The 9,313-nt window shown below is 40.7% G+C and overlaps 1 protein-coding gene across 1 annotated transcript in view; it reads right to left on the bottom strand.

The window, feature by feature from the left end:
- Positions 1 to 8,723, bottom strand: part of MC3R (melanocortin 3 receptor) — a 41,745-nt gene extending 33,022 nt beyond the window's left edge. The window contains exon 1 of the mRNA XM_042462703.1: positions 8,532 to 8,723. The gene's annotated coding sequence lies outside the window, so the exon portion shown is untranslated. The remainder of the gene's footprint in view (positions 1 to 8,531) is intronic.
- Between the last annotated feature and the right edge of the window lie 590 nt (positions 8,724 to 9,313).

The following is a 9,313-nucleotide window of genomic DNA, read 5'->3' on the forward strand; positions in this document are numbered from 1 at the left end:
GGGAGGAATGAGGGAATCAGGAACCTGGGCCGGGATGGTTAATCTGGAAAGGCCTGCCGGAAGAGATCCGTCTTGACCACTTTTTTAAAGCTGTCTAATGATGTTATCTGACGGATCTCATCCGGCAGGTCATTCCAGAGTTTGGGGGCGACAGCAAGTACTATGGTAGAATTCAAAGATATAGCCATGTTAATTTGTAGAATAATATGTAGAGGGATCTTGTAGCATCTTTGAGACGAACTAAAGAAAAAAGTTGACAGCATGAGCTTTCATAGACTTAAGGCTATGAAAACCCAGGCTGCCAACTTCTTTCTTTAGTTAGCCCCAAAGTATTGTGTATTTCTATCACTTTTTCCAGAGCTGCCCTTTCTTCTGAGAATGGCTTACATTTTACGTTTTAACAAAGCAACTCAAAATGCAATGCTTCTCATTTTCTATAGGCAACAATGGCTGCAGCAGCTGCCCTGCAAAAATAATCCAGTATGATATCATTTTAACTGTTGTGGCTTAATGCTATGGAATTCTGAGAACTGTAGTTTTGAGAGACATTTTTCCTTCTTTGTCAGAGAGTTCTGGTGCCACAACAACCTACAGTTTCTAGAATTCCATAGGTTTGAGCCATGGTGGTTAAAGTGGTATCAAACTGAATTACAGTATTTCTGCGCTGTGGATGCAGCCTTTGTTTACAGCACAATCCTCCACGTTAACTCACTAAGATCTTCTTGATGTCAATGGGGCTTACTCACAGATATATACATACAGGACTGCAAAGTTAGGGTTTTTCATATTTTAAAAAAACATTGGGGCAAGTGTGGCAGCTCCAGTAACTCAGTTTTTGTACATGGGGCCCTCCAAAGATCACATGTATACCAAATATGCTAATTTCAACTCCCCTGAATTAAAATTACATCCTCCAGAAGTGAATAAAAATCATTTTCTGGTTTTGAAAAATGAATATTATCTTATATTAAACAGTGCAGAGGGATTCCTGAAACCTATTTAAAAGGTGAATATAGTCACCCCTCTGATTTTGTGGGTGATCCGTTCCAGAACATTCCCCCCACGAAAACGGAAATCCACCAATATTCAAGCCCTATTGGCTTGAATAGCAGTGCCCCTCACCATTTTAAATCTCTCTATTTGCTCCTTGCAAGTCACTGAGGGACATGGATTCAAAGTCCGTGCAAATGAAGGAATGACTGTATTTGTTCTAGATGCTACCAGGAAAGAAAATCCAATGGGGAGTGGGTAGAAAAGGACAGAAATGTCTGGAGGTATTGAGGGAAGATTAAGGGAAGGAATAGTGCCACTCTATTCTGCTCTGGTCAGGTCCCACCGGGAATATTGTGTCCAGTTCTGGGCACCACAATTTAAAAGGGAGAAGTGTCCAAAGGAGGGCGACTAGAATGGTGAAGGGTCTGGAAACCATGCCCTATGAGGAACGACTTAGGGAGCTGGAGATGTTTAGCCTGGAGAAGAGAAGGTTAAGAGGTGATATGATAGCCCTGTTTAAATACTTGAAGGGATGTCATATTGAGGAGGGAGCAAGCTTGTTTTCTGCTGCTCCAGAGACTAGGACCCGGAGCAATGGATGCAAGCTTCAGCAAAAGAGATTCCACCTCAACATGAGGAGGAACTTCCTGACAGTAAAGGCTGTTCGACAGTGGAACACACTCCCTCGGAGTGTAGTGGAATCTCCTTCCTTAGAGGTCTTTAAACAGAGGCTGAATGGACATCTGTTGGGGATGCTTTTGTTGAGATTTCCTGCATTGCAGGGGGTTGGACTGGATGGCCCTTGTGGTCTCTTCCAACTCTATGATTCTATGAGGGGTGTAAAAACAGCATTGGGGCCAAATGGGGACCAGACCCACATGTCGCCAATCCCTAATCTAGATCCAAGATCCCTGTGTTTTTAACAGTTTATGCACTTGAGAGACTTTCACTAACTGCAACTTTTTGGAGTCCAAGGGAAGAAAAATGCCAGAGTTGCTCACTGAACTTAGAAAAGTTGTTATTTTTTTGACTCCAGGTCCCAGAATCATCCAACCTATATGACCACTGTAATTTAAATTCCAGTACTGTACTCTTAAAAAAAGTATCTTATCTAAGCTTTGCCTGTAAAATGCCTTCTTCTTCTATACAATTGTTAAAGTGCATCCCGTAGTATGTTTGTTTCCTTAGCATTTGTTGTTGCTGTTCATTGCCATCAAGTTGGCTTTGACTTATGGGGACCCCATCAATGAGAGATCTCCAAAATGCCCTGTCTTCAATTGCCCTGAAAATTCTGGGCCATGACCTTTTTGGTTGAACCAATCTACATATAATGTGGTCTCCCCCTTTTCCTACTGCTTCCACCTTACCAAACATTATCCTCTTTAACTAATTTTAACTAATGCTGCAATACTTTGAAGACATGCCCAGGAATAAATCCCATTATGAACAAAGGAAGCATGTTTAGGGTTATGCTACATAAACAAACATGGTTAGAGTTTTTCTATTAATCAATGGCAAGATTGCATAGAATTCCGACTTATTTCCTTTTGTAACTGAGGTATATTTTTTTAAAAAAATATTAAAATTGTATGGAAAGCCATGACCACTAGATGTCTCTATTGACTTTTCTCATTCGTTCTTACAAGTACTGTCAAAAGTTTATGTTACATTTTATTTCAAAAATTGTCCAGGATTAAATAATAAATTGCCATCTTCTCCCTGCTTATCCCTCCTTCCCCTCCTCCTCCTCCTCCTCCTCCTCTATTTAAAATTCAACACACAATCCACACAGGAGGCTGTCCTAATTCTAAACCAGTGTCTGTCATCATTAATGGACTGGATGAGGGCAAACAAATGGAAGTTTAAGCCAGACAAGACAGAGATGTTCCTGGTTAGGAAAGGCAATTCAGGGAATAGGCATTCAGCCTGCACTAGATGAGGTTACACTCCTCCTGAGTCTGGAGGCCCAGGTTTTTGCAGTGACCAGGTGTGCTTTTGCACATCTAAAGCTTGTGTGCCAATTGTGCCTGTTCCTTGAGACACTGGATCTGGTCACAGTGGTACATGCATTAGCTACATCTCATTTGGACTACTGTAACACACTGTATTTGGGGATGCTTTGAAGAGTGCTCAGAACTTCAGCTGGTCCAGAGAGCTGCAGCCAGACTGTTAACCGGGGAAGGTTATAGAGACCACACAATGCCTCTCTTGAGACAGTTCCACTGGCTGCCAGTTTGTTTATAGGTACAATTCAAAGTGCTGGTTATGTCCTATAAAGCCCTGTATGACTCTGGCAGATCATATCTCCCTGTATGAACCAGCCCTGGCTCAGATCATCAGGAGAGGCCCTTCTCTCAGTTCAACCACAATCACAAGTACGTTTGGTGGGAACATGAGAAAGGGCCTTTTCTGTGGCTGCCCCTAGACTGTGGAATGACCAGGGAGGCTGTACTAGCCCCCTCCTTGTTGTCCTTCTGTTAGCAGGCTGAAACCTTTTTATTCAGAAAGGAAAACAGAAAGGTCTTAAAGAATAGGATGGGAGTAATGTACTGTTTTAACTGTACTGTTTTTAAGCACCTTTAAAATGCATTTTATTCTTTTAATGTGTGATATATTTTAATACTGTAAGAGTTTGATTCTATGTTAATGCTAATTTTTTGTATGTTTTTAATTGTATTGGTTTTTTAAAAAATCGTGAGTCCCAATTTTGGAGGAAAAGCAGGATATAAATAACTATAACAACAATAACCCACAAAAGTTTCTCTTCCATGGAGAGATAATGCAAAGTATTTCTTTTGTTTTTGTTTTAAAATGGAAACCCAATCCATCTAAATCAAGGGTGGATAACTTTTTACTCTCCAGATGTTTTTGACCTCATCCAGTATGGCTAATAGTAAACAATTGTGGGAGCTGTAGTAAAAAAAACCTGGAAGCTAAAGGTTCTCTATTCCTGTTCAAGATAGTAATTGATAAAACAGGCCAGTATAATAAAATTAATTAAAGTATGAGTTGTGATATAGATAATTCTAATATTCACTATAAGGTTGGGAATCAACTAAAATCAAACTCTGGATAAATTTTCTTTAGGGACATATAGCAGAAATCAGCATGTTTGGCCTGAACTAAAAAGATTCAAGATTTATGTCCTTTCAGGACAGGCAAATGTTAGCCCAATGAATTTGTAGGTTTGACAATGACAGTGCACTGGCAAATTACCAATATAAAATTGACTTATAACCTGTGATTTACTAAGCCCAATATATACTATCCACAATGTTTTGTAGCCTTCCTGGCATTTGGCAACTTCTGTCTCACTATACGTAGCCTGTGGGCTGAGTGCTGAATTATGAATAGGACTCTGGGAGACCAAGAACTTTACCACATTGCCACAGGAATGGGCCACTAGCATTCCAAAAGGGAACGTCCCAGAGGGGGCGATTTTTGGGAACACTTCTCAAGGGGAACACATTCGGAATGGGATGGGGATGTTCGGTGGTGGCGGCAGCGTTCCAAGTGTGTGGTAAAATTCATTCCCCACCGCATCCCGTCCTCAGAACGTTCCCTTTTGGAATGCAGGTGGCCCTTTCCTGGGGCAATGTGGTAAAGTTCCAAGGTTCAAATCCCTGCTTGGCCATGAAAACTCACTCGGTGACCTTGCACAAATCACACACTCTCAGCCTCAAGGGAAGGCAAAGGAAAATTGCCTCTGCACAAATCTTGCCAAGAAAACTCCATGACAGGTTTGTCTTAAGGTCACCATAAATCAGAAACAACTTGAAGGCACAAAACAACAACATGACAGGTAGAAAAACTAGGACTTTTATCAAGTCCATTCTGAATAGACTGGTGTCTTTTTTGGCTTGGTAGATCACATTGTGTGGGCCTGGTATCAAATGAATCTAATGTTCTGATGGCAAGGCTTCCCTCCATTTGACTCAGAATTGCACTTGGCTAATGTGAATTTTGTTCCAACAAACAGGCTAGTACCTGAGTTTTACTCTAGTCTTCTAACATTTAAAAGATGAAAAATGGGATGTATGAGTAGCTTTCTCTTTCCCTGGTTTTCACATGTTTTTGCTCCCCCCCCCCAGCAAAAAAACCTTTATTGCATCTATTTTACTGACTTTGTTTCTAGTTAATTCCTGACCATACATGCTTGTGGCCTATCCCTACAATTCAGGTTGGCAGAATGAAAACTGGAGAAGGTGCTTGTACCTTTAAGAGTTGTGTAAAAGAGGGAATTAAGCATATCTTGCTTATCAAGCAAACAGGTGACAAGCAACACCTGCCGAAACTCCCTCTTCTACACAACCTTTAAAGATACAGGAGCCCTCTCTATTTTTTACTTTGGCAACCTTCCCTGCAATGGCTATTTCCATATATTCCTTTGTAATTATGCACACTACCTCCCATAACCCCTCCTGATAACCACATACTCAACCAACATTCTCATTTACATTCATGCCAGCATTTGCCTGATAGATTCATTTTCTATTGGGATCAATGGAAGGATGGCTAGTAGCTCCATTGGCTATTTCTCTTTCATCTTGCATTAAATTTAGAAGATCTGAATTGCTCTCACTCCAATATACTAGCAGCTATTTGCTCTGATTTCCTCTTCCTTTAACCCCTCCTCTTTAAAAACATGCTTCCAAGTTGCTGGTTTGCTCCCTTTCCACTCTCAATGTTTTGAAAAAAGGTGCTTGGATTTGGTTTGCATTAATTGCCTTCTGTGTTTGGGACACTGTGGCCAGACTGAGGTATGGATGCAGAACAATCTTTCCTATTATCTGTATTATTTATTCTGGAGGTGCCTTTTAAAAATCTGCATTGCCTTCTTGTCCCTACACTCCCCTTTCCTTGAACATGCCTTTATCAGTCAATTAAACCCATCCCCCCACTTGCTCCTGGCACTGCTGCCAAAGTATAACCTCTGGTTGTCATGGACATGACATCAGTGGCCAGGAGGACTCTCTGTCTCTGGCACAGGGAAGGCTTGGAATGGCACCATCCCAAGTACAAGCAATTCCAGGAAATGCTGTTTTTCCAGGATACTGGAGGACTACATAGTGAACACTGGACTCTGAAAACCTCATCAAGGTTAATATGGTTTTGATCTTGCCTGACTACTGATAAATAAAGTTACTGAAAAAATGACGAAGACTTTTGGGAAGATTATCATCTTGAAATCTGGTTCATATTTGTGGCTAAGAACTTCCGCATTAATGTAGAGATGACTGAATAGGGTTTTTTTTCTTTTTAAATTAAATATCCTCAGTAGAAGGGCATGGAAGAATGGTGGGTTATCTGTTCATAGGTTTCCAGGTAAGGAGCAAAGAACGGTTTGTAAAATTATTCCTACTTGGGTAAAATTCAAAGACATAGCTGTGTTAGTTTGGAAGATCAGTATGCAAAGGTATTTTATGGCACCTTTGAGATTAATTGAACAAAAAAAGTTGTAGTGTAAGCTTTCATAGACTTGGTTTACTTCCCAAAAGGCACTTATTCCCAATTAATGAATTAATTTTGCAATATAACTTCATTATGCCCTTGGTTACCAAGAGAAAACAACTTATCACAGTTGAATATACTGTGTGCCATTTGTTATTTCCAAATTATGCTTTTATGTACATGGAAACTACGAATGACAACAACACAACATAATAAAAAAGCACATTGTATGATATCATGGTAGGAAATATTAATTTACTAATGATAGCCAGTTTACTGATAAATAACTGTACATAACTGTACAGTGATTAACCATTTAAGAGTCAGTATCCTGTTTGATGAAATTAATGTTTTCAGGGGTTCTTGGAAGCAAAGTCTTCAGTCAAACCATTGCAAGCCGAACCTCTCTAAATGTCAGGTTCATTGAAACCAGTGCTAATCGTATCAGGCATTCCTGTGATAGGGAACTACAGAGAGAATTCTTTTTTAATTTAATCAAGTGTAAAATTCAAAAATGACCTCTCAGCAGATGCAATAGTTACAGGTACCATGAAAATACTGCAGAGTACTGCACATAAATCATCTTGAATAATACACTCATGTATAAATTGAAGGACTGCCAAATCAACGTATTTTTCTCGACCTTGACTGTATAACCTAAAAAAAAAAGTCTCAGTCAGCAAATCCGTTGAATCAATGTCTCCCCAAAGATGCAAAACTACACATTATACATGGTTTTTGTACAGTGATCTTATACTGTGTCTCACAAGCTACTTAGGACATGTCTGAAATGGCTCAATGAAATCCACAAACTTGGCATGGGATAGTAGCTTTCTCCCAGTGTGGCTCCCCACAGCTTGAATCATACATTTCCATGAGCCTTGATCAAGACATGAATCCTCTCTTTTGGATCTCCCATCTGGGTTGAAGTGATGTTTGTTTAAGGTCTTTTTCAACTTTCTCCTTTTACTATCATGTTTCCAACAACAGTAAATATTCAGTGCAGGAAATCCTGGTGCATTTACTCTTCCCATAAAAACCACTGCTATATACACTGATCAGGAGAAAAGAGAGTTATAATAATACAGTCTTACACTGACAAAAAAAGTTAAATTCTACTGTATTCCTGCATGGCAGGGCATTGGTCTTGATGGCCCTTGAGGTCTCTTCCATCTCTATAATTCTGTGATTTTATATTCCATAGGATTCATTCTTAAACAAGTGTGTATAGAGTTGCAGCCTGAAAGGGGTGGGAAGGAAGATTCTATTTGGGCTAAAGTTAGCTTCACCCTTTCCCCCCTTAAGCCCATAGACTATTCAAGAACTCTGTTATATTCTTGTGTAGATATCGGAGAAGTTACTTTTGAGGGATTAAAATCCCAAAGATTAGTTTGGGGGAATGCTGCACAGTTTATGATGATCATGGTGATTGCAGATTCTTGTTCCAAAAGTAACTTTTCCAGGATTTGCACACAAAGACCTTTGAGACTGAGCAAAAGAAATTATAACATAAGCTTTCTAAGGAAGTAGACCAAGGGGCAGTACAGACAATTTGCCCTGTCCTTCCGGTGAAGATGAGGCTGGTCATTTACATGTCCAGAAGCCCTAGTCTGCCATCATGCTGCCATCATGGCTTGCCCCTGTCCACACAGGTGGCACCATGATGACAGGAGTGTGGTGCAGTGCCCAAACGGCACTGGCTGGAAGGGGCATGGTCATGGCATGTGAGCGTGCCAATCGCACGCTTGCCAATCATTCCCGAGAGGGAATGAATCATTGCTGTGGCATGTGGTTGCTGCAGCAATGATCCAGGGCATACAAGGGCAGCTTCTAGCTGCCCATCTGTACTGCCCCTAAGTGTACAAAATCTTATGTTACAATTTCTTTCACCCAGTTAGTTCAAAGGTGCTACAAGATCTTTTTGCATAGTGATATTCCTGACTAACATGACCATGTCTCTGAATTCTTTCCCAAGATCTGTTCTAGCTCCATGTTACCCTCTTCCTTCAGCTTCTAGTCAGAACAGTGGATAAGATGAAAGATCAACCTTTTCTTCCCTGTCCTGAGATTTCCCTTTGAAACAATACCTGTGAAATTGTGGCTCTCTTCTCTTTTATCCTTTCTTGTGAGTAGAATGGCTGCTTCCTCCTGATGTCCTGAGTGAACTGGATAATTGGGCTTGTGCAACAAAAAGGCATACAAATTCTCCCGGTCAATGAACCAGCTCACTGCAGATCTGGATGGGCCTGGCTTAGTGGTAGTTGCACAAGGGGGCGGGGGGCGGAGGTGTTCTCTGCCAGTGTCGTTGATGAATTGCAGACAAAGTAGACTGAAACATACAGGGAACAAGTAGTTTTATTGGAAGGGGGGTGTCTCTAAAGTGTGGGACTCTGGTCAGTTGCCCAATTTGCATCCCAAAGCTACCACTGGTATCAGTCAGTGTTGTTGTTGTTGTTACATGAGTTCAAGTCAACATGGCAACCCTGTGATCACATTTTCCTAGCAAGATTTGTTCAGAGGAGGTTTACCACTGGCTTCTTTTTTAGACAGAAAGAGTGTGACTTGCCCAAGGGCACCCAATGGGTTTCTGAGCAGGATTCAGACCCTGGTCTCCTGGCGTTCTAGCCCAATACTGAAACCACTACACCACACTGGCACTTATGATGCTAGTGCCAATACATAACATACTTCATCCTTAACTGATATTACTAGGCCAGCAGAGAGTCAAAGTAGATGTTAGCAAGGATGCATATTCCCTGCAATTAACACATTTCTGCCTCTAGCCTCAGTATCAGAGGTATATTGATTTGCAAATTAAGCCCATTTTGTTGTCCAATCGTCAATCACAAAATAAAGTATGCTCAAAGTA

The sequence above is a fragment of the Sceloporus undulatus genome, chromosome 4, assembly GCF_019175285.1.
Source record: "Sceloporus undulatus isolate JIND9_A2432 ecotype Alabama chromosome 4, SceUnd_v1.1, whole genome shotgun sequence".
Lineage (NCBI taxonomy): Eukaryota > Metazoa > Chordata > Lepidosauria > Squamata > Phrynosomatidae > Sceloporus > Sceloporus undulatus.